The sequence below is a fragment of the Pseudophryne corroboree genome, chromosome 11 (assembly GCF_028390025.1).
Source record: "Pseudophryne corroboree isolate aPseCor3 chromosome 11, aPseCor3.hap2, whole genome shotgun sequence".
Classification (NCBI taxonomy): Eukaryota; Metazoa; Chordata; class Amphibia; order Anura; family Myobatrachidae; genus Pseudophryne; species Pseudophryne corroboree.
Window position 1 is genome coordinate 130204827 of NC_086454.1, and position 24052 is coordinate 130228878.

General features: G+C 34.9%; 15 non-coding genes across 15 annotated transcripts; all 15 read right to left on the reverse strand.

Annotated features, from left to right (window-relative positions):
- Positions 1–13: 13 nt before the first annotated feature.
- On the reverse strand, positions 14–86 carry TRNAT-UGU (transfer RNA threonine (anticodon UGU)). The gene has a single exon. It is a non-coding gene; the product is annotated as a tRNA-Thr (tRNA).
- Positions 87–1628: 1542 nt separating this feature from the next.
- TRNAT-UGU (transfer RNA threonine (anticodon UGU)) lies at positions 1629–1701 on the reverse strand. Its single transcript has one exon. It is a non-coding gene; the product is annotated as a tRNA-Thr (tRNA).
- A 1542-nt stretch (positions 1702–3243) lies between these two features.
- TRNAT-UGU (transfer RNA threonine (anticodon UGU)) lies at positions 3244–3316 on the reverse strand. The gene has a single exon. It is a non-coding gene; the product is annotated as a tRNA-Thr (tRNA).
- Positions 3317–4859: 1543 nt separating this feature from the next.
- On the reverse strand, positions 4860–4932 carry TRNAT-UGU (transfer RNA threonine (anticodon UGU)). The gene has a single exon. It is a non-coding gene; the product is annotated as a tRNA-Thr (tRNA).
- Positions 4933–6476: 1544 nt separating this feature from the next.
- On the reverse strand, positions 6477–6549 carry TRNAT-UGU (transfer RNA threonine (anticodon UGU)). Its single transcript has one exon. It is a non-coding gene; the product is annotated as a tRNA-Thr (tRNA).
- Positions 6550–8091: 1542 nt separating this feature from the next.
- On the reverse strand, positions 8092–8164 carry TRNAT-UGU (transfer RNA threonine (anticodon UGU)). The gene has a single exon. It is a non-coding gene; the product is annotated as a tRNA-Thr (tRNA).
- A 1542-nt stretch (positions 8165–9706) lies between these two features.
- Positions 9707–9779, reverse strand: TRNAT-UGU (transfer RNA threonine (anticodon UGU)). Its single transcript has one exon. It is a non-coding gene; the product is annotated as a tRNA-Thr (tRNA).
- A 1542-nt stretch (positions 9780–11321) lies between these two features.
- Positions 11322–11394, reverse strand: TRNAT-UGU (transfer RNA threonine (anticodon UGU)). The gene has a single exon. It is a non-coding gene; the product is annotated as a tRNA-Thr (tRNA).
- Positions 11395–12936: 1542 nt separating this feature from the next.
- Positions 12937–13009, reverse strand: TRNAT-UGU (transfer RNA threonine (anticodon UGU)). The gene has a single exon. It is a non-coding gene; the product is annotated as a tRNA-Thr (tRNA).
- A 1542-nt stretch (positions 13010–14551) lies between these two features.
- On the reverse strand, positions 14552–14624 carry TRNAT-UGU (transfer RNA threonine (anticodon UGU)). Its single transcript has one exon. It is a non-coding gene; the product is annotated as a tRNA-Thr (tRNA).
- A 1542-nt stretch (positions 14625–16166) lies between these two features.
- Positions 16167–16239, reverse strand: TRNAT-UGU (transfer RNA threonine (anticodon UGU)). The gene has a single exon. It is a non-coding gene; the product is annotated as a tRNA-Thr (tRNA).
- Positions 16240–17781: 1542 nt separating this feature from the next.
- On the reverse strand, positions 17782–17854 carry TRNAT-UGU (transfer RNA threonine (anticodon UGU)). Its single transcript has one exon. It is a non-coding gene; the product is annotated as a tRNA-Thr (tRNA).
- A 1543-nt stretch (positions 17855–19397) lies between these two features.
- Positions 19398–19470, reverse strand: TRNAT-UGU (transfer RNA threonine (anticodon UGU)). The gene has a single exon. It is a non-coding gene; the product is annotated as a tRNA-Thr (tRNA).
- Positions 19471–21000: 1530 nt separating this feature from the next.
- On the reverse strand, positions 21001–21073 carry TRNAT-UGU (transfer RNA threonine (anticodon UGU)). Its single transcript has one exon. It is a non-coding gene; the product is annotated as a tRNA-Thr (tRNA).
- Positions 21074–22615: 1542 nt separating this feature from the next.
- Positions 22616–22688, reverse strand: TRNAT-UGU (transfer RNA threonine (anticodon UGU)). Its single transcript has one exon. It is a non-coding gene; the product is annotated as a tRNA-Thr (tRNA).
- Between the last annotated feature and the right edge of the window lie 1364 nt (positions 22689–24052).

The window sequence follows — 24052 nt, forward strand, 5'->3', positions numbered from 1 at the left end:
AGAAAGTAGCACTAGGCCCCAGTGAGATTTGAACTCACGACCCCTGGTTTACAAGACCAGTGCTCTAACCCCTGAGCTATGGAGCCTTGCCTTCAGCACTATGTATGTTCATTCTGCTTAGTGATGGAAAAAAATCTTCTGCAAATTTCAAATCTCTGTTATCATTTTATTGTCGCTTTTTGTCCCAATGTAGACTTTTCACAAAAAAATTCTACAAATTTGCAATATCCTTGATTGAGGCATGTAGTATATAACTTTTTCAGAAAATCAAATAAATGCAAAAATTAGCTGTCTTTGCTTGAATTGAATTATATAGAAAATATTGAAAAAGTTGGACATATTTTTAATGGCTCTCCAACTTTGTGTTAGAGTGTCCTGTAGTGAGCTGAAATGATAATACCATGCCTGTCAGCAGAAACAGAACAGGTGTACAACAGGGTGAGAAGTATTAAAAACCTCCTAATGTGTGTGTTTTTGTGCTATCATTAAAGTTAAATTATTGGAAAGCTCTTACCATAGTTTCATAATAATAGTGAAAAACTTGTTGGAACTACCAGCATGAATAGAATCGGCCCAATAAAATGCAACAAATATGTTTTAGACATGCTCTTGTAACCAATCAGCAGATTAGACTGAACATCATAACTCTGTGTACAAATTGAATATCCAAATATGTGACCAAATTGAAATGGTTCTCCTCACTTAAAGATATTGCATAGACTATTTTAACATTGGGAAACACTAGGTCCCAGTGAGATTGGACCTCATGACCCCTGGTTTACGAGACCAGTGCTCTAACCCCTGAGCTATGGAGCCACATAAGTAGCCAGAACTGTGACCAATACGGGGTCTGAATTATGGTGGAAAAGAGTTTTCTTCAAATTTCAGTAATCTTATTGGATATTATTAGTTGTAGCTCATTCTCCAAATATACACTTTTAACAAATGACCACTGCTGAAATGCCTGCTTGGGACATGCAGTTAATAACCTATTAAACAATTTAAAGAAACTTTCAGTTTGCTGTTGTATGTTGAATAGGTGTATATATAAAATTGAGGAAATGTTGGTCATGTTTTCCATGCCTCACAAATCTTGTGCTCCTTAGTCTGGAATGCCTTCAAAATGATATGACAGAATGTCTTTATATTGAGATATTTGTGACCAATAGTGGTCATTACCTTGAGTATGCTTGCATTTGTACTTTATATATGCTTACATGACCAAAAAAGCCTTCTGGCAGCTACAGTTGTCAATTCAAAACTCTTCTGGATCAACTGATGAAGTTGATTCCTGCACGTTACAATACAGATTAATACAATGTATATACCATTGTTGCTATCTTTAAAGTTTAATTATGGAAAAGCTCTTTCTACAGTTTGTAATGATACTGAAAAATGATGATGGGATTATCAGCATGAACAGAATCAGTACAATAAAATAATTTTAAGACATGCTCTTGGAACCAATTTGCAGATTAGACTGAACATCATAACTCTGTGTACAAATTGAATATCCAAATGTGTGACCAAATTGAAATGGTTCTCCTTACTTAAAGCTCTTGAGCAGACTATTTCAACATTGGGAGTTGCAATTTATATTTTAGCAGCAGTAACAAGAAAGTAGCACTAGGCCCCAGTGAGATTTGAACTCACGACCCCTGGTTTACAAGACCAGTGCTCTAAACCCTGAGCTATGGAGCCTTGCCTTCAGCACTATGTATGTTCATTCTGCTTAGTGATGGAAAAAAATCTTCTGCAAATTTCAAATCTCTGTTATCATTTTATTGTCGCTTTTTGTCCCAATGTAGACTTTTCACAAAAAAATTCTACAAATTTGCAATATCCTTGATTGAGGCATGTAGTATATAACTTTTTCAGAAAATCAAATAAATGCAAAAATTAGCTGTCTTTGCTTGAATTGAATTATATAGAAAATATTGAAAAAGTTGGACATATTTTTAATGGCTCTCCAACTTTGTGTTAGAGTGTCCTGTAGTGAGCTGAAATGATAATACCATGCCTGTCAGCAGAAACAGAACAGGTGTACAACAGGGTGAGAAGTATTAAAAACCTCCTAATGTGTGTGTTTTTGTGCTATCATTAAAGTTAAATTATTGGAAAGCTCTTACCATAGTTTCATAATAATAGTGAAAAACTTGTTGGAACTATCAGCATGAACAGAATCGGCCCAATAAAATGCAACAAATATGTTTTAGACATGCTCTTGTAACCAATCAGCAGATTAGACTGAACATCATAACTCTGTGTACAAATTGAATATCCAAATGTGTGACCAAATTGAAATGGTTCTCCTCACTTAAAGATATTGCATAGACTATTTTAACATTGGGAAACACTAGGTCCCAGTGAGATTGGACCTCATGACCCCTGGTTTACGAGACCAGTGCTCTAACCCCTGAGAGATGGAGCCACATAAGTAGCCAGAACTGTGACCAATACGGGGTCTGAATTATGGTGGAAAAGAGTTTTCTTCAAATTTCAGTAATCTTATTGGATATTATTAGTTGTAGCTCATTCTCCAAATATACACTTTTAACAAATGACCACTGCTGAAATGCCTGCTTGGGACATGCAGTTAATAACCTATTAAACAATTTAAAGAAACTTTCAGTTTGCTGTTGTATGTTGAATAGGTGTATATATAAAATTGAGGAAATGTTGGTCATGTTTTCCATGCCTCACAAACCTTGTGCTCCTTAGTCTGGAATGCCTTCAAAATGATATGACAGAATGTCTTTATATTGAGATATTTGTGACCAATAGTGGTCATTACCTTGAGTATGCTTGCATTTGTACTTTATATATGCTTACATGACCAAAAAAGCCTTCTGGCAGCTACAGTTGTCAATTCAAAACTCTTCTGGATCAACTGATGAAGTTGATTCCTGCACGTTACAATACAGATTAATACAATGTATATACCATTGTTGCTATCTTTAAAGTTTAATTATGGAAAAGCTCTTTCTACAGTTTGTAATGATACTGAAAAATGATGATGGGATTATCAGCATGAACAGAATCAGTACAATAAAATAATTTTAAGACATGCTCTTGGAACCAATTTGCAGATTAGACTGAACATCATAACTCTGTGTACAAATTGAATATCCAAATGTGTGACCAAATTGAAATGGTTCTCCTTACTTAAAGCTCTTGAGCAGACTATTTCAACATTGGGAGTTGCAATTTATATTTTAGCAGCAGTAACAAGAAAGTAGCACTAGGCCCCAGTGAGATTTGAACTCACGACCCCTGGTTTACAAGACCAGTGCTCTAACCCCTGAGCTATGGAGCCTTGCCTTCAGCACTATGTATGTTCATTCTGCTTAGTGATGGAAAAAAATCTTCTGCAAATTTCAAATCTCTGTTATCATTTTATTGTCGCTTTTTGTCCCAATGTAGACTTTTCACAAAAAAATTCTACAAATTTGACAATATCCTTGATTGAGGCATGTAGTATATAACTTTTTCAGAAAATCAAATAAATGCAAAAATTAGCTGTCTTTGCTTGAATTGAATTATATAGAAAATATTGAAAAAGTTGGACATATTTTTAATGGCTCTCCAACTTTGTGTTAGAGTGTCCTGTACTGAGCTGAAATTATAATACCATGCCTGTCAGCAGAAACAGAACAGGTGTACAACAGGGTGAGAAGTATTAAAAACCTCCTAATGTGTGTGTTTTTGTGCTATCATTAAAGTTAAATTACTGGAAAGCTCTTACCATAGTTTCATAATAATAGTGAAAAACTTGTTGGAACTATCCGCATGAACAGAATCGGCCCAATAAAATGCAACAAATATGTTTTAGACATGCTCTTGTAACCAATCAGCAGATTAGACTGAACATCATAACTCTGTGTACAAATTGAATATCCAAATGTGTGACCAAATTGAAATGGTTCTCCTCACTTAAAGATATTGCATAGACTATTTTAACATTGGGAAACACTAGGTCCCAGTGAGATTGGACCTCATGACCCCTGGTTTACGAGACCAGTGCTCTAACCCCTGAGAGATGGAGCCACATAAGTAGCCAGAACTGTGACCAATACGGGGTCTGAATTATGGTGGAAAAGAGTTTTCTTCAAATTTCAGTAATCTTATTGGATATTATTAGTTGTAGCTCATTCTCCAAATATACACTTTTAACAAATGACCACTGCTGAAATGCCTGCTTGGGACATGCAGTTAATAACCTATTAAACAATTTAAAGAAACTTTCAGTTTGCTGTTGTATGTTGAATAGGTGTATATATAAAATTGAGGAAATGTTGGTCATGTTTTCCATGCCTCACAAACCTTGTGCTCCTTAGTCTGGAATGCCTTCAAAATGATATGACAGAATGTCTTTATATTGAGATATTTGTGACCAATAGTGGTCATTACCTTGAGTATGCTTGCATTTGTACTTTATATATGCTTACATGACCAAAAAAGCCTTCTGGCAGCTACAGTTGTCAATTCAAAACTCTTCTGGATCAACTGATGAAGTTGATTCCTGCACGTTACAATACAGATTAATACAATGTATATACCATTGTTGCTATCTTTAAAGTTTAATTATGGAAAAGCTCTTTCTACAGTTTGTAATGATACTGAAAAATGATGATGGGATTATCAGCATGAACAGAATCAGTACAATAAAATAATTTTAAGACATGCTCTTGGAACCAATTTGCAGATTAGACTGAACATCATAACTCTGTGTACAAATTGAATATCCAAATGTGTGACCAAATTGAAATGGTTCTCCTTACTTAAAGCTCTTGAGCAGACTATTTCAACATTGGGAGTTGCAATTTATATTTTAGCAGCAGTAACAAGAAAGTAGCACTAGGCCCCAGTGAGATTTGAACTCACGACCCCTGGTTTACAAGACCAGTGCTCTAACCCCTGAGCTATGGAGCCTTGCCTTCAGCACTATGTATGTTCATTCTGCTTAGTGATGGAAAAAAATCTTCTGCAAATTTCAAATCTCTGTTATCATTTTATTGTCGCTTTTTGTCCCAATGTAGACTTTTCACAAAAAAATTCTACAAATTTGCAATATCCTTGATTGAGGCATGTAGTATATAACTTTTTCAGAAAATCAAATAAATGCAAAAATTAGCTGTCTTTGCTTGAATTGAATTATATAGAAAATATTGAAAAAGTTGGACATATTTTTAATGGCTCTCCAACTTTGTGTTAGAGTGTCCTGTAGTGAGCTGAAATGATAATACCATGCCTGTCAGCAGAAACAGAACAGGTGTACAACAGGGTGAGAAGTATTAAAAACCTCCTAATGTGTGTGTGTTTTTGTGCTATAATTAAAGTAAAATTATTGGAAAGCTCTTACCATAGTTTCATAATAATAGTGAAAAACTTGTTGGAACTATCAGCATGAACAGAATCGGCCCAATAAAATGCAACAAATATGTTTTAGACATGCTCTTGTAACCAATCAGCAGATTAGACTGAACATCATAACTCTGTGTACAAATTGAATATCCAAATGTGTGACCAAATTGAAATGGTTCTCCTCACTTAAAGATATTGCATAGACTATTTTAACATTGGGAAACACTAGGTCCCAGTGAGATTGGACCTCATGACCCCTGGTTTACGAGACCAGTGCTCTAACCCCTGAGAGATGGAGCCACATAAGTAGCCAGAACTGTGACCAATACGGGGTCTGAATTATGGTGGAAAAGAGTTTTCTTCAAATTTCAGTAATCTTATTGGATATTATTAGTTGTAGCTCATTCTCCAAATATACACTTTTAACAAATGACCACTGCTGAAATGCCTGCTTGGGACATGCAGTTAATAACCTATTAAACAATTTAAAGAAACTTTCAGTTTGCTGTTGTATGTTGAATAGGTGTATATATAAAATTGAGGAAATGTTGGTCATGTTTTCCATGCCTCACAAACCTTGTGCTCCTTAGTCTGGAATGCCTTCAAAATGATATGACAGAATGTCTTTATATTGAGATATTTGTGACCAATAGTGGTCATTACCTTGAGTATGCTTGCATTTGTACTTTATATATGCTTACATGACCAAAAAAGCCTTCTGGCAGCTACAGTTGTCAATTCAAAACTCTTCTGGATCAACTGATGAAGTTGATTCCTGCACGTTACAATACAGATTAATACAATGTATATACCATTGTTGCTATCTTTAAAGTTTAATTATGGAAAAGCTCTTTCTACAGTTTGTAATGATACTGAAAAATGATGATGGGATTATCAGCATGAACAGAATCAGTACAATAAAATAATTTTAAGACATGCTCTTGGAACCAATTTGCAGATTAGACTGAACATCATAACTCTGTGTACAAATTGAATATCCAAATGTGTGACCAAATTGAAATGGTTCTCCTTACTTAAAGCTCTTGAGCAGACTATTTCAACATTGGGAGTTGCAATTTATATTTTAGCAGCAGTAACAAGAAAGTAGCACTAGGCCCCAGTGAGATTTGAACTCACGACCCCTGGTTTACAAGACCAGTGCTCTAACCCCTGAGATATGGAGCCTTGCCTTCAGCACTATGTATGTTCATTCTGCTTAGTGATGGAAAAAAATCTTCTGCAAATTTCAAATCTCTGTTATCATTTTATTGTCGCTTTTTGTCCCAATGTAGACTTTTCACAAAAAAATTCTACAAATTTGCAATATCCTTGATTGGGGCATGTAGTATATAACTTTTTCAGAAAATCAAATAAATGCAAAAATTAGCTGTCTTTGCTTGAATTGAATTATATAGAAAATATTGAAAAAGTTGGACATATTTTTAATGGCTCTCCAACTTTGTGTTAGAGTGTCCTGTAGTGAGCTGAAATGATAATACCATGCCTGTCAGCAGAAACAGAACAGGTGTACAACAGGGTGAGAAGTATTAAAAACCTCCTAATGTATGTGTTTTTGTGCTATCATTAAAGTTAAATTATTGGAAAGCTCTTACCATAGTTTCATAATAATAGTGAAAAACTTGTTGGAACTATCAGCATGAACAGAATCGGCCCAATAAAATGCAACAAATATGTTTTAGACATGCTCTTGTAACCAATCAGCAGATTAGACTGAACATCATAACTCTGTGTACAAATTGAATATCCAAATGTGTGACCAAATTGAAATGGTTCTCCTCACTTAAAGATATTGCATAGACTATTTTAACATTGGGAAACACTAGGTCCCAGTGAGATTGGACCTCATGACCCCTGGTTTACGAGACCAGTGCTCTAACCCCTGAGAGATGGAGCCACATAAGTAGCCAGAACTGTGACCAATACGGGGTCTGAATTATGGTGGAAAAGAGTTTTCTTCAAATTTCAGTAATCTTATTGGATATTATTAGTTGTAGCTCACTCTCCAAATATACACTTTTAACAAATGACCACTGCTGAAATGCCTGCTTGGGACATGCAGTTAATAACCTATTAAACAATTTAAAGAAACTTTCAGTTTGCTGTTGTATGTTGAATAGGTGTATATATAAAATTGAGGAAATGTTGGTCATGTTTTCCATGCCTCACAAACCTTGTGCTCCTTAGTCTGGAATGCCTTCAAAATGATATGACAGAATGTCTTTATATTGAGATATTTGTGACCAATAGTGGTCATTACCTTGAGTATGCTTGCATTTGTACTTTATATATGCTTACATGACCAAAAAAGCCTTCTGGCAGCTACAGTTGTCAATTCAAAACTCTTCTGGATCAACTGATGAAGTTGATTCCTGCACGTTACAATACAGATTAATACAATGTATATACCATTGTTGCTATCTTTAAAGTTTAATTATGGAAAAGCTCTTTCTACAGTTTGTAATGATACTGAAAAATGATGATGGGATTATCAGCATGAACAGAATCAGTACAATAAAATAATTTTAAGACATGCTCTTGGAACCAATTTGCAGATTAGACTGAACATCATAACTCTGTGTACAAATTGAATATCCAAATGTGTGACCAAATTGAAATGGTTCTCCTTACTTAATGCTCTTGAGCAGACTATTTCAACATTGGGAGTTGCAATTTATATTTTAGCAGCAGTAACAAGAAAGTAGCACTAGGCCCCAGTGAGATTTGAACTCACGACCCCTGGTTTACAAGACCAGTGCTCTAAACCCTGAGCTATGGAGCCTTGCCTTCAGCACTATGTATGTTCATTCTGCTTAGTGATGGAAAAAAATCTTCTGCAAATTTCAAATCTCTGTTATCATTTTATTGTCGCTTTTTGTCCCAATGTAGACTTTTCACAAAAAAATTCTACAAATTTGCAATATCCTTGATTGAGGCATGTAGTATATAACTTTTTCAGAAAATCAAATAAATGCAAAAATTAGCTGTCTTTGCTTGAATTGAATTATATAGAAAATATTGAAAAAGTTGGACATATTTTTAATGGCTCTCCAACTTTGTGTTAGAGTGTCCTGTAGTGAGCTGAAATGATAATACCATGCCTGTCAGCAGAAACAGAACAGGTGTACAACAGGGTGAGAAGTATTAAAAACCTCCTAATGTGTGTGTTTTTGTGCTATCATTAAAGTTAAATTATTGGAAAGCTCTTACCATAGTTTCATAATAATAGTGAAAACCTTGTTGGAACTATCAGCATGAACAGAATCGGCCCAATAAAATGCAACAAATATGTTTTAGACATGCTCTTGTAACCAATCAGCAGATTAGACTGAACATCATAACTCTGTGTACAAATTGAATATCCAAATGTGTGACCAAATTGAAATGGTTCTCCTCACTTAAAGATATTGCATAGACTATTTTAACATTGGGAAACACTAGGTCCCAGTGAGATTGGACCTCATGACCCCTGGTTTACGAGACCAGTGCTCTAACCCCTGAGAGATGGAGCCACATAAGTAGCCAGAACTGTGACCAATACGGGGTCTGAATTATGGTGGAAAAGAGTTTTCTTCAAATTTCAGTAATCTTATTGGATATTATTAGTTGTAGCTCATTCTCCAAATATACACTTTTAACAAATGACCACTGCTGAAATGCCTGCTTGGGACATGCAGTTAATAACCTATTAAACAATTTAAAGAAACTTTCAGTTTGCTGTTGTATGTTGAATAGGTGTATATATAAAATTGAGGAAATGTTGGTCATGTTTTCCATGCCTCACAAACCTTGTGCTCCTTAGTCTGGAATGCCTTCAAAATGATATGACAGAATGTCTTTATATTGAGATATTTGTGACCAATAGTGGTCATTACCTTGAGTATGCTTGCATTTGTACTTTATATATGCTTACATGACCAAAAAAGCCTTCTGGCAGCTACAGTTGTCAATTCAAAACTCTTCTGGATCAACTGATGAAGTTGATTCCTGCACGTTACAATACAGATTAATACAATGTATATACCATTGTTGCTATCTTTAAAGTTTAATTATGGAAAAGCTCTTTCTACAGTTTGTAATGATACTGAAAAATGATGATGGGATTATCAGCATGAACAGAATCAGTACAATAAAATAATTTTAAGACATGCTCTTGGAACCAATTTGCAGATTAGACTGAACATCATAACTCTGTGTACAAATTGAATATCCAAATGTGTGACCAAATTGAAATGGTTCTCCTTACTTAAAGCTCTTGAGCAGACTATTTCAACATTGGGAGTTGCAATTTATATTTTAGCAGCAGTAACAAGAAAGTAGCACTAGGCCCCAGTGAGATTTGAACTCACGACCCCTGGTTTACAAGACCAGTGCTCTAACCCCTGAGATATGGAGCCTTGCCTTCAGCACTATGTATGTTCATTCTGCTTAGTGATGGAAAAAAATCTTCTGCAAATTTCAAATCTCTGTTATCATTTTATTGTCGCTTTTTGTCCCAATGTAGACTTTTCACAAAAAAATTCTACAAATTTGCAATATCCTTGATTGGGGCATGTAGTATATAACTTTTTCAGAAAATCAAATAAATGCAAAAATTAGCTGTCTTTGCTTGAATTGAATTATATAGAAAATATTGAAAAAGTTGGACATATTTTTAATGGCTCTCCAACTTTGTGTTAGAGTGTCCTGTAGTGAGCTGAAATGATAATACCATGCCTGTCAGCAGAAACAGAACAGGTGTACAACAGGGTGAGAAGTATTAAAAACCTCCTAATGTATGTGTTTTTGTGCTATCATTAAAGTTAAATTATTGGAAAGCTCTTACCATAGTTTCATAATAATAGTGAAAAACTTGTTGGAACTATCAGCATGAACAGAATCGGCCCAATAAAATGCAACAAATATGTTTTAGACATGCTCTTGTAACCAATCAGCAGATTAGACTGAACATCATAACTCTGTGTACAAATTGAATATCCAAATGTGTGACCAAATTGAAATGGTTCTCCTCACTTAAAGATATTGCATAGACTATTTTAACATTGGGAAACACTAGGTCCCAGTGAGATTGGACCTCATGACCCCTGGTTTACGAGACCAGTGCTCTAACCCCTGAGAGATGGAGCCACATAAGTAGCCAGAACTGTGACCAATACGGGGTCTGAATTATGGTGGAAAAGAGTTTTCTTCAAATTTCAGTAATCTTATTGGATATTATTAGTTGTAGCTCACTCTCCAAATATACACTTTTAACAAATGACCACTGCTGAAATGCCTGCTTGGGACATGCAGTTAATAACCTATTAAACAATTTAAAGAAACTTTCAGTTTGCTGTTGTATGTTGAATAGGTGTATATATAAAATTGAGGAAATGTTGGTCATGTTTTCCATGCCTCACAAACCTTGTGCTCCTTAGTCTGGAATGCCTTCAAAATGATATGACAGAATGTCTTTATATTGAGATATTTGTGACCAATAGTGGTCATTACCTTGAGTATGCTTGCATTTGTACTTTATATATGCTTACATGACCAAAAAAGCCTTCTGGCAGCTACAGTTGTCAATTCAAAACTCTTCTGGATCAACTGATGAAGTTGATTCCTGCACGTTACAATACAGATTAATACAATGTATATACCATTGTTGCTATCTTTAAAGTTTAATTATGGAAAAGCTCTTTCTACAGTTTGTAATGATACTGAAAAATGATGATGGGATTATCAGCATGAACAGAATCAGTACAATAAAATAATTTTAAGACATGCTCTTGGAACCAATTTGCAGATTAGACTGAACATCATAACTCTGTGTACAAATTGAATATCCAAATGTGTGACCAAATTGAAATGGTTCTCCTTACTTAATGCTCTTGAGCAGACTATTTCAACATTGGGAGTTGCAATTTATATTTTAGCAGCAGTAACAAGAAAGTAGCACTAGGCCCCAGTGAGATTTGAACTCACGACCCCTGGTTTACAAGACCAGTGCTCTAAACCCTGAGCTATGGAGCCTTGCCTTCAGCACTATGTATGTTCATTCTGCTTAGTGATGGAAAAAAATCTTCTGCAAATTTCAAATCTCTGTTATCATTTTATTGTCGCTTTTTGTCCCAATGTAGACTTTTCACAAAAAAATTCTACAAATTTGCAATATCCTTGATTGAGGCATGTAGTATATAACTTTTTCAGAAAATCAAATAAATGCAAAAATTAGCTGTCTTTGCTTGAATTGAATTATATAGAAAATATTGAAAAAGTTGGACATATTTTTAATGGCTCTCCAACTTTGTGTTAGAGTGTCCTGTAGTGAGCTGAAATGATAATACCATGCCTGTCAGCAGAAACAGAACAGGTGTACAACAGGGTGAGAAGTATTAAAAACCTCCTAATGTGTGTGTTTTTGTGCTATCATTAAAGTTAAATTATTGGAAAGCTCTTACCATAGTTTCATAATAATAGTGAAAACCTTGTTGGAACTATCAGCATGAACAGAATCGGCCCAATAAAATGCAACAAATATGTTTTAGACATGCTCTTGTAACCAATCAGCAGATTAGACTGAACATCATAACTCTGTGTACAAATTGAATATCCAAATGTGTGACCAAATTGAAATGGTTCTCCTCACTTAAAGATATTGCATAGACTATTTTAACATTGGGAAACACTAGGTCCCAGTGAGATTGGACCTCATGACCCCTGGTTTACGAGACCAGTGCTCTAACCCCTGAGAGATGGAGCCACATAAGTAGCCAGAACTGTGACCAATACGGGGTCTGAATTATGGTGGAAAAGAGTTTTCTTCAAATTTCAGTAATCTTATTGGATATTATTAGTTGTAGCTCATTCTCCAAATATACACTTTTAACAAATGACCACTGCTGAAATGCCTGCTTGGGACATGCAGTTAATAACCTATTAAACAATTTAAAGAAACTTTCAGTTTGCTGTTGTATGTTGAATAGGTGTATATATAAAATTGAGGAAATGTTGGTCATGTTTTCCATGCCTCACAAACCTTGTGCTCCTTAGTCTGGAATGCCTTCAAAATGATATGACAGAATGTCTTTATATTGAGATATTTGTGACCAATAGTGGTCATTACCTTGAGTATGCTTGCATTTGTACTTTATATATGCTTACATGACCAAAAAAGCCTTCTGGCAGCTACAGTTGTCAATTCAAAACTCTTCTGGATCAACTGATGAAGTTGATTCCTGCACGTTACAATACAGATTAATACAATGTATATACCATTGTTGCTATCTTTAAAGTTTAATTATGGAAAAGCTCTTTCTACAGTTTGTAATGATACTGAAAAATGATGATGGGATTATCAGCATGAACAGAATCAGTACAATAAAATAATTTTAAGACATGCTCTTGGAACCAATTTGCAGATTAGACTGAACATCATAACTCTGTGTACAAATTGAATATCCAAATGTGTGACCAAATTGAAATGGTTCTCCTTACTTAAAGCTCTTGAGCAGACTATTTCAACATTGGGAGTTGCAATTTATATTTTAGCAGCAGTAACAAGAAAGTAGCACTAGGCCCCAGTGAGATTTGAACTCACGACCCCTGGTTTACAAGACCAGTGCTCTAACCCCTGAGATATGGAGCCTTGCCTTCAGCACTATGTATGTTCATTCTGCTTAGTGATGGAAAAAAATCTTCTGCAAATTTCAAATCTCTGTTATCATTTTATTGTCGCTTTTTGTCCCAATGTAGACTTTTCACAAAAAAATTCTACAAATTTGCAATATCCTTGATTGGGGCATGTAGTATATAACTTTTTCAGAAAATCAAATAAATGCAAAAATTAGCTGTCTTTGCTTGAATTGAATTATATAGAAAATATTGAAAAAGTTGGACATATTTTTAATGGCTCTCCAACTTTGTGTTAGAGTGTCCTGTAGTGAGCTGAAATGATAATACCATGCCTGTCAGCAGAAACAGAACAGGTGTACAACAGGGTGAGAAGTATTAAAAACCTCCTAATGTATGTGTTTTTGTGCTATCATTAAAGTTAAATTATTGGAAAGCTCTTACCATAGTTTCATAATAATAGTGAAAAACTTGTTGGAACTATCAGCATGAACAGAATCGGCCCAATAAAATGCAACAAATATGTTTTAGACATGCTCTTGTAACCAATCAGCAGATTAGACTGAACATCATAACTCTGTGTACAAATTGAATATCCAAATGTGTGACCAAATTGAAATGGTTCTCCTCACTTAAAGATATTGCATAGACTATTTTAACATTGGGAAACACTAGGTCCCAGTGAGATTGGACCTCATGACCCCTGGTTTACGAGACCAGTGCTCTAACCCCTGAGAGATGGAGCCACATAAGTAGCCAGAACTGTGACCAATACGGGGTCTGAATTATGGTGGAAAAGAGTTTTCTTCAAATTTCAGTAATCTTATTGGATATTATTAGTTGTAGCTCACTCTCCAAATATACACTTTTAACAAATGACCACTGCTGAAATGCCTGCTTGGGACATGCAGTTAATAACCTATTAAACAATTTAAAGAAACTTTCAGTTTGCTGTTGTATGTTGAATAGGTGTATATATAAAATTGAGGAAATGTTGGTCATGTTTTCCATGCCTCACAAACCTTGTGCTCCTTAGTCTGGAATGCCTTCAAAATGATATGACAGAATGTCTTTATATTGAGATATTTGTGACCAATAGTGGTCATTACCTTGAGTATGCTTGCATTTGTACTTTATATATGCTTACATGACCAAAAAAGCCTTCTGGCAGCTACAGTTGTCAATTCAAAACTCTTCTGGATCAACTGATGAAGTTGATTCCTGCACGTTACAATACAGATTAATACAATGTATATACCATTGTTGCTATCTTTAAAGTTTAATTATGGAAAAGCTCTTTCTACAGTTTGTAATGATACTGAAAAATGATGATGGGATTATCAGCATGAACAGAATCAGTACAATAAAATAATTTTAAGACATGCTCTTGGAACCAATTTGCAGATTAGACTGAACATCATAACTCTGTGTACAAATTGAATATCCAAATGTGTGACCAAATTGAAATGGTTCTCCTTACTTAATGCTCTTGAGCAGACTATTTCAACATTGGGAGTTGCAATTTATATTTTAGCAGCAGTAACAAGAAAGTAGCACTAGGCCCCAGTGAGATTTGAACTCACGACCCCTGGTTTACAAGACCAGTGCTCTAAACCCTGAGCTATGGAGCCTTGCCTTCAGCACTATGTATGTTCATTCTGCTTAGTGATGGAAAAAAATCTTCTGCAAATTTCAAATCTCTGTTATCATTTTATTGTCGCTTTTTGTCCCAATGTAGACTTTTCACAAAAAAATTCTACAAATTTGCAATATCCTTGATTGAGGCATGTAGTATATAACTTTTTCAGAAAATCAAATAAATGCAAAAATTAGCTGTCTTTGCTTGAATTGAATTATATAGAAAATATTGAAAAAGTTGGACATATTTTTAATGGCTCTCCAACTTTGTGTTAGAGTGTCCTGTAGTGAGCTGAAATGATAATACCATGCCTGTCAGCAGAAACAGAACAGGTGTACAACAGGGTGAGAAGTATTAAAAACCTCCTAATGTGTGTGTTTTTGTGCTATCATTAAAGTTAAATTATTGGAAAGCTCTTACCATAGTTTCATAATAATAGTGAAAAACTTGTTGGAACTATCAGCATGAACAGAATCGGCCCAATAAAATGCAACAAATATGTTTTAGACATGCTCTTGTAACCAATCAGCAGATTAGACTGAACATCATAACTCTGTGTACAAATTGAATATCCAAATGTGTGACCAAATTGAAATGGTTCTCCTCACTTAAAGATATTGCATAGACTATTTTAACATTGGGAAACACTAGGTCCCAGTGAGATTGGACCTCATGACCCCTGGTTTACGAGACCAGTGCTCTAACCCCTGAGAGATGGAGCCACATAAGTAGCCAGAACTGTGACCAATACGGGGTCTGAATTATGGTGGAAAAGAGTTTTCTTCAAATTTCAGTAATCTTATTGGATATTATTAGTTGTAGCTCATTCTCCAAATATACACTTTTAACAAATGACCACTGCTGAAATGCCTGCTTGGGACATGCAGTTAATAACCTATTAAACAATTTAAAGAAACTTTCAGTTTGCTGTTGTATGTTGAATAGGTGTATATATAAAATTGAGGAAATGTTGGTCATGTTTTCCATGCCTCACAAACCTTGTGCTCCTTAGTCTGGAATGCCTTCAAAATGATATGACAGAATGTCTTTATATTGAGATATTTGTGACCAATAGTGGTCATTACCTTGAGTATGCTTGCATTTGTACTTTATATATGCTTACATGACCAAAAAAGCCTTCTGGCAGCTACAGTTGTCAATTCAAAACTCTTCTGGATCAACTGATGAAGTTGATTCCTGCACGTTACAATACAGATTAATACAATGTATATACCATTGTTGCTATCTTTAAAGTTTAATTATGGAAAAGCTCTTTCTACAGTTTGTAATGATACTGAAAAATGATGATGGGATTATCAGCATGAACAGAATCAGTACAATAAAATAATTTTAAGACATGCTCTTGGAACCAATTTGCAGATTAGACTGAACATCATAACTCTGTGTACAAATTGAATATCCAAATGTGTGACCAAATTGAAATGGTTCTCCTTACTTAAAGCTCTTGAGCAGACTATTTCAACATTGGGAGTTGCAATTTATATTTTAGCAGCAGTAACAAGAAAGTAGCACTAGGCCCCAGTGAGATTTGAACTCACGACCCCTGATTTACAAGACCAGTGCTCTAACCCCTGAGCTATGGAGCCTTGCCTTCAGCACTATGTATGTTCATTCTGCTTAGTGATGGAAAAAAATCTTCTGCAAATTTCAAATCTCTGTTATCATTTTATTGTCGCTTTTTGTCCCAATGTAGACTTTTCACAAAAAAATTCTACAAATTTGCAATATCCTTGATTGGGGCATGTAGTATATAACTTTTTCAGAAAATCAAATAAATGCAAAAATTAGCTGTCTTTGCTTGAATTGAATTATATAGAAAATATTGAAAAAGTTGGACATATTTTTAATGGCTCTCCAACTTTGTGTTAGAGTGTCCTGTAGTGAGCTGAAATGATAATACCATGCCTGTCAGCAGAAACAGAACAGGTGTACAACAGGGTGAGAAGTATTAAAAACCTCCTAATGTATGTGTTTTTGTGCTATCATTAAAGTTAAATTATTGGAAAGCTCTTACCATAGTTTCATAATAATAGTGAAAAACTTGTTGGAACTATCAGCATGAACAGAATCGGCCCAATAAAATGCAACAAATATGTTTTAGACATGCTCTTGTAACCAATCAGCAGATTAGACTGAACATCATAACTCTGTGTACAAATTGAATATCCAAATGTGTGACCAAATTGAAATGGTTCTCCTCACTTAAAGATATTGCATAGACTATTTTAACATTGGGAAACACTAGGTCCCAGTGAGATTGGACCTCATGACCCCTGGTTTACGAGACCAGTGCTCTAACCCCTGAGAGATGGAGCCACATAAGTAGCCAGAACTGTGACCAATACGGGGTCTGAATTATGGTGGAAAAGAGTTTTCTTCAAATTTCAGTAATCTTATTGGATATTATTAGTTGTAGCTCACTCTCCAAATATACACTTTTAACAAATGACCACTGCTGAAATGCCTGCTTGGGACATGCAGTTAATAACCTATTAAACAATTTAAAGAAACTTTCAGTTTGCTGTTGTATGTTGAATAGGTGTATATATAAAATTGAGGAAATGTTGGTCATGTTTTCCATGCCTCACAAACCTTGTGCTCCTTAGTCTGGAATGCCTTCAAAATGATATGACAGAATGTCTTTATATTGAGATATTTGTGACCAATAGTGGTCATTACCTTGAGTATGCTTGCATTTGTACTTTATATATGCTTACATGACCAAAAAAGCCTTCTGGCAGCTACAGTTGTCAATTCAAAACTCTTCTGGATCAACTGATGAAGTTGATTCCTGCACGTTACAATACAGATTAATACAATGTATATACCATTGTTGCTATCTTTAAAGTTTAATTATGGAAAAGCTCTTTCTACAGTTTGTAATGATACTGAAAAATGATGATGGGATTATCAGCATGAACAGAATCAGTACAATAAAATAATTTTAAGACATGCTCTTGGAACCAATTTGCAGATTAGACTGAACATCATAACTCTGTGTACAAATTGAATATCCAAATGTGTGACCAAATTGAAATGGTTCTCCTTACTTAAAGCTCTTGAGCAGACTATTTCAACATTGGGAGTTGCAATTTATATTTTAGCAGCAGTAACAAGAAAGTAGCACTAGGCCCCAGTGAGATTTGAACTCACGACCCCTGGTTTACAAGACCAGTGCTTTAACCCCTGAGCTATGGAGCCTTGCCTTCAGCACTATGTATGTTCATTCTGCTTAGTGATGGAAAAAAATCTTCTGCAAATTTCAAATCTCTGTTATCATTTTATTGTCGCTTTTTGTCCCAATGTAGACTTTTCACAAAAAAAATTCTACAAATTTGCAATATCCTTGATTGAGGCATGTAGTATATAACTTTTTCAGAAAATCAAATAAATGCAAAAATTAGCTGTCTTTGCTTGAATTGAATTATATAGAAAATATTGAAAAAGTTGGACATATTTTTAATGGCTCTCCAACTTTGTGTTAGAGTGTCCTGTAGTGAGCTGAAATGATAATACCAAGCCTGTCAGCAGAAACAGAACAGGTGTACAACAGGGTGAGAAGTATTAAAAACCTCCTAATGTGTGTGTTTTTGTGCTATCATTAAAGTTAAATTATTGGAAAGCTCTTACCATAGTTTCATAATAATAGTGAAAAACTTGTTGGAACTATCAGCATGAACAGAATCGGCCCAATAAAATGCAACAAATATGTTTTAGACATGCTCTTGTAACCAATCAGCAGATTAGACTGAACATCATAACTCTGTGTACAAATTGAATATCCAAATGTGTGACCAAATTGAAATGGTTCTCCTCACTTAAAGATATTGCATAGACTATTTTAACATTGGGAAACACTAGGTCCCAGTGAGATTGGACCTCATGACCCCTGGTTTACGAGACCAGTGCTCTAACCCCTGAGAGATGGAGCCACATAAGTAGCCAGAACTGTGACCAATACGGGGTCTGATTTATGGTGGAAAAGAGTTTTCTTCAAATTTCAGTAATCTTATTGGATATTATTAGTTGTAGCTCATTCTCCAAATATACACTTTTAACAAATGACCACTGCTGAAATGCCTGCTTGGGACATGCAGTTAATAACCTATTAAACAATTTAAAGAAACTTTCAGTTTGCTGTTGTATGTTGAATAGGTGTATATATAAAATTGAGGAAATGTTGGTCATGTTTTCCATGCCTCACAAACCTTGTGCTCCTTAGTCTGGAATGCCTTCAAAATGATATGACAGAATGTCTTTATATTGAGATATTTGTGACCAATAGTGGTCATTACCTTGAGTATGCTTGCATTTGTACTTTATATATGCTTACATGACCAAAAAAGCCTTCTGGCAGCTACAGTTGTCAATTCAAAACTCTTCTGGATCAACTGATGAAGTTGATTCCTGCACGTTACAATACAGATTAATACAATGTATATACCATTGTTGCTATCTTTAAAGTTTAATTATGGAAAAGCTCTTTCTACAGTTTGTAATGATACTAAAAAATGATGATGGGATTATCAGCATGAACAGAATCAGTACAATAAAATTATTTTAAGACATGCTCTTGGAACCAATTTGCAGATTAGACTGAACATCATAACTCTGTGTACAAATTGAATATCCAAATGTGTGACCAAATTGAAATGGTTCTCCTTACTTAAAGCTCTTGAGCAGACTATTTCAACATTGGGAGTTGCAATTTATATTTTAGCAGCAGTAACAAGAAAGTAGCACTAGGCCCCAGTGAGATTTGAACTCACGGCCCCTGGTTTACAAGACCAGTGCTCTAAGCCCTGAGCTATGGAGCCTTGCCTTCAGCACTATGTATGTTCATTCTGCTTAGTGATGGAAAAAAATCTTCTGCAAATGTCAAATCTCTGTTATCATTTTATTGTCGCTTTTTGTCCCAATGTAGACTTTTCACAAAAAAATTCTACAAATTTGCAATATCCTTGATTGAGGCATGTAGTATATAACTTTTTCAGAAAATCAAATAAATGCAAAAATTAGCTGTCTTTGCTTGAATTGAATTATATAGAAAATATTGAAAAAGTTGGACATATTTTTAATGGCTCTCCAACTTTGTGTTAGAGTGTCCTGTAGTGAGCTGAAATGATAATACCATACCTGTCAGCAGAAACAGAACAGGTGTACAACAGGGTGAGAAGTATTAAAAACCTCCTAATGTGTGTGTTTTTGTGCTATCATTAAAGTTAAATTATTGGAAAGCTCTTACCATAGTTTCATAATAATAGTGAAAAACTTGTTGGAACTATCAGCATGAACAGAATCGGCCCAATAAAATGCAACAAATATGTTTTAGACATGCTCTTGTAACCAATCAGCAGATTAGACTGAACATCATAACTCTGTGTACAAATTGAATATCCAAATGTGTGACCAAATTGAAATGGTTCTCCTCACTTAAAGATATTGCATAGACTATTTTAACATTGGGAAACACTAGGTCCCAGTGAGATTGGACCTCATGACCCCTGGTTTACGAGACCAGTGCTCTAACCCCTGAGAGATGGAGCCACATAAGTAGCCAGAACTGTGACCAATACGGGGTCTGAATTATGGTGGAAAAGAGTTTTCTTCAAATTTCAGTAATCTTATTGGATATTATTAGTTGTAGCTCACTCTCCAAATATACACTTTTAACAAATGACCACTGCTGAAATGCCTGCTTGGGACATGCAGTTAATAACCTATTAAACAATTTAAAGAAACTTTCAGTTTGCTGTTGTATGTTGAATAGGTGTATATATAAAATTGAGGAAATGTTGGTCATGTTTTCCATGCCTCACAAACCTTGTGCTCCTTAGTCTGGAATGCCTTCAAAATGATATGACAGAATGTCTTTATATTGAGATATTTGTGACCAATAGTGGTCATTACCTTGAGTATGCTTGCATTTGTACTTTATATATGCTTACATGACCAAAAAAGCCTTCTGGCAGCTACAGTTGTCAATTCAAAACTCTTCTGGATCAACTGATGAAGTTGATTCCTGCACGTTACAATACAGATTAATACAATGTATATACCATTGTTGCTATCTTTAAAGTTTAATTATGGAAAAGCTCTTTCTACAGTTTGTAATGATACTGAAAAATGATGATGGGATTATCAGCATGAACAGAATCAGTACAATAAAATAATTTTAAGACATGCTCTTGGAACCAATTTGCAGATTAGACTGAACATCATAACTCTGTGTACAAATTGAATATCCAAATTGAAATGGTTCTCCTTACTTACAGCTCTTGAGCAGACTATTTCAACATTGGGAGTTGCAATTTATATTTTAGCAGCAGTAACAAGAAAGTAGCACTAGGCCCCAGTGAGATTTGAACTCATGACCCCTGGTTTACAAGACCAGTGCTCTAACCCCTGAGCTATGGAGCCTTGCCTTCAGCACTATGTATGTTCATTCTGCTTAGTGATGGAAAAAAATCTTCTGCAAATTTCAAATCTCTGTTATCATTTTATTGTCGCTTTTTGTCCCAATGTAGACTTTTCACAAAAAAATTCTACAAATTTGCAATATCCTTGATTGAGGCATGTAGTATATAACTTTTTCAGAAAATCAAATAAATGCAAAAATTAGCTGTCTTTGCTTGAATTGAATTATATAGAAAATATTGAAAAAGTTGGACATATTTTTAATGGCTCTCCAACTTTGTGTTAGAGTGTCCTGTAGTGAGCTGAAATGATAATACCATGCCTGTCAGCAGAAACAGAACAGGTGTACAACAGGGTGAGAAGTATTAAAAACCTCCTAATGTGTGTGTTTTTGTGCTATCATTAAAGTTAAATTATTGGAAAGCTCTTACCATAGTTTCATAATAATAGTGAAAAACTTGTTGGAACTATCAGCATGAACAGAATCGGCCCAATAAAATGCAACAAATATGTTTTAGACATGCTCTTGTAACCAATCAGCAGATTAGACTGAACATCATAACTCTGTGTACAAATTGAATATCCAAATGTGTGACCAAATTGAAATGGTTCTCCTCACTTAAAGATATTGCATAGACTATTTTAACATTGGGAAACACTAGGTCCCAGTGAGATTGGACCTCATGACCCCTGGTTTACGAGACCAGTGCTCTAACCCCTGAGAGATGGAGCCACATAAGTAGCCAGAACTGTGACCAATACGGGGTCTGATTTATGGTGGAAAAGAGTTTTCTTCAAATTTCAGTAATCTTATTGGATATTATTAGTTGTAGCTCATTCTCCAAATATACACTTTTAACAAATGACCACTGCTGAAATGCCTGCTTGGGACATGCAGTTAATAACCTATTAAACAATTTAAAGAAACTTTCAGTTTGCTGTTGTATGTTGAATAGGTGTATATATAAAATTGAGGAAATGTTGGTCATGTTTTCCATGCCTCACAAACCTTGTGCTCCTTAGTCTGGAAAGCCTTCAAAATGATATGACAGAATGTCTTTATATTGAGATATTTGTGACCAATAGTGGTCATTACCTTGAGTATGCTTGCATTTGTACTTTATATATGCTTACATGACCAAAAAAGCCTTCTGGCAGCTACAGTTGTCAATTCAAAACTCTTCTGGATCAACTGATGAAGTTGATTCCTGCACGTTACAATACAGATTAATACAATGTATATACCATTGTTGCTATCTTTAAAGTTTAATTATGGAAAAGCTCTTTCTACAGTTTGTAATGATACTAAAAAATGATGATGGGATTATCAGCATGAACAGAATCAGTACAATAAAATAATTTTAAGACATGCTCTTGGAACCAATTTGCAGATTAGACTGAACATCATAACTCTGTGTACAAATTGAATATCCAAATGTGTGACCAAATTGAAATGGTTCTCCTTACTTAAAGCTCTTGAGCAGACTATTTCAACATTGGGAGTTGCAATTTATATTTTAGCAGCAGTAACAAGAAAGTAGCACTAGGCCCCAGTGAGATTTGAACTCACGACCCCTGGTTTACAAGACCAGTGCTCTAACCCCTGAGCTATGGAGCCTTGCCTTCAGCACTATGTATGTTCATTCTGCTTAGTGATGGAAAAAAATCTTCTGCAAATGTCAAATCTCTGTTATCATTTTATTGTCGCTTTTTGTCCCAATGTAGACTTTTCACAAAAAAATTCTACAAATTTGCAATATCCTTGATTGGGGCATGTAGTATATAACTTTTTCAGAAAATCAAATAAATGCAAAAATTAGCTGTCTTTGCTTGAATTGAATTATATAGAAAATATTGAAAAAGTTGGACATATTTTTAATGGCTCTCCAACTTTGTGTTAGAGTGTCCTGTAGTGAGCTGAAATGATAATACCATGCCTGTCAGCAGAAACAGAACAGGTGTACAACAGGGTGAGAAGTATTAAAAACCTCCTAATGTGTGTGTTTTTGTGCTATCATTAAAGTTAAATTATTGGAAAGCTCTTACCATAGTTTCATAATAATAGTGAAAAACTTGTTGGAACTATCAGCATGAACAGAATCGGCCCAATAAAATGCAACAAATATGTTTTAGACATGCTCTTGTAACCAATCAGCAGATTAGACTGAACATCATAACTCTGTGTACAAATTGAATATCCAAATGTGTGACCAAATTGAAATGGTTCTCCTCACTTAAAGATATTGCATAGACTATTTTAACATTGGGAAACACTAGGTCCCAGTGAGATTGGACCTCATGACCCCTGGTTTACGAGACCAGTGCTCTAACCCCTGAGAGATGGAGCCACATAAGTAGCCAGAACTGTGACCAATACGGGGTCTGAATTATGGTGGAAAAGAGTTTTCTTCAAATTTCAGTAATCTTATTGGATATTATTAGTTGTAGCTCACTCTCCAAATATACACTTTTAACAAATGACCACTGCTGAAATGCCTGCTTGGGACATGCAGTTAATAACCTATTAAACAATTTAAAGAAACTTTCAGTTTGCTGTTGTATGTTGAATAGGTGTATATATAAAATTGAGGAAATGTTGGTCATGTTTTCCATGCCTCACAAACCTTGTGCTCCTTAGTCTGGAATGCCTTCAAAATGATATGACAGAATGTCTTTATATTGAGATATTTGTGACCAATAGTGGTCATTACCTTGAGTATGCTTGCATTTGTACTTTATATATGCTTACATGACCAAAAAAGCCTTCTGGCAGCTACAGTTGTCAATTCAAAACTCTTCTGGATCAACAGATGAAGTTGATTCCTGCACGTTACAATACAGATTAATACAATGTATATACCATTGTTGCTATCTTTAAAGTTTAATTATGGAAAAGCTCTTTCTACAGTTTGTAATGATACTGAAAAATGATGATGGGATTATCAGCATGAACAGAATCAGTACAATAAAATAATTTTAAGA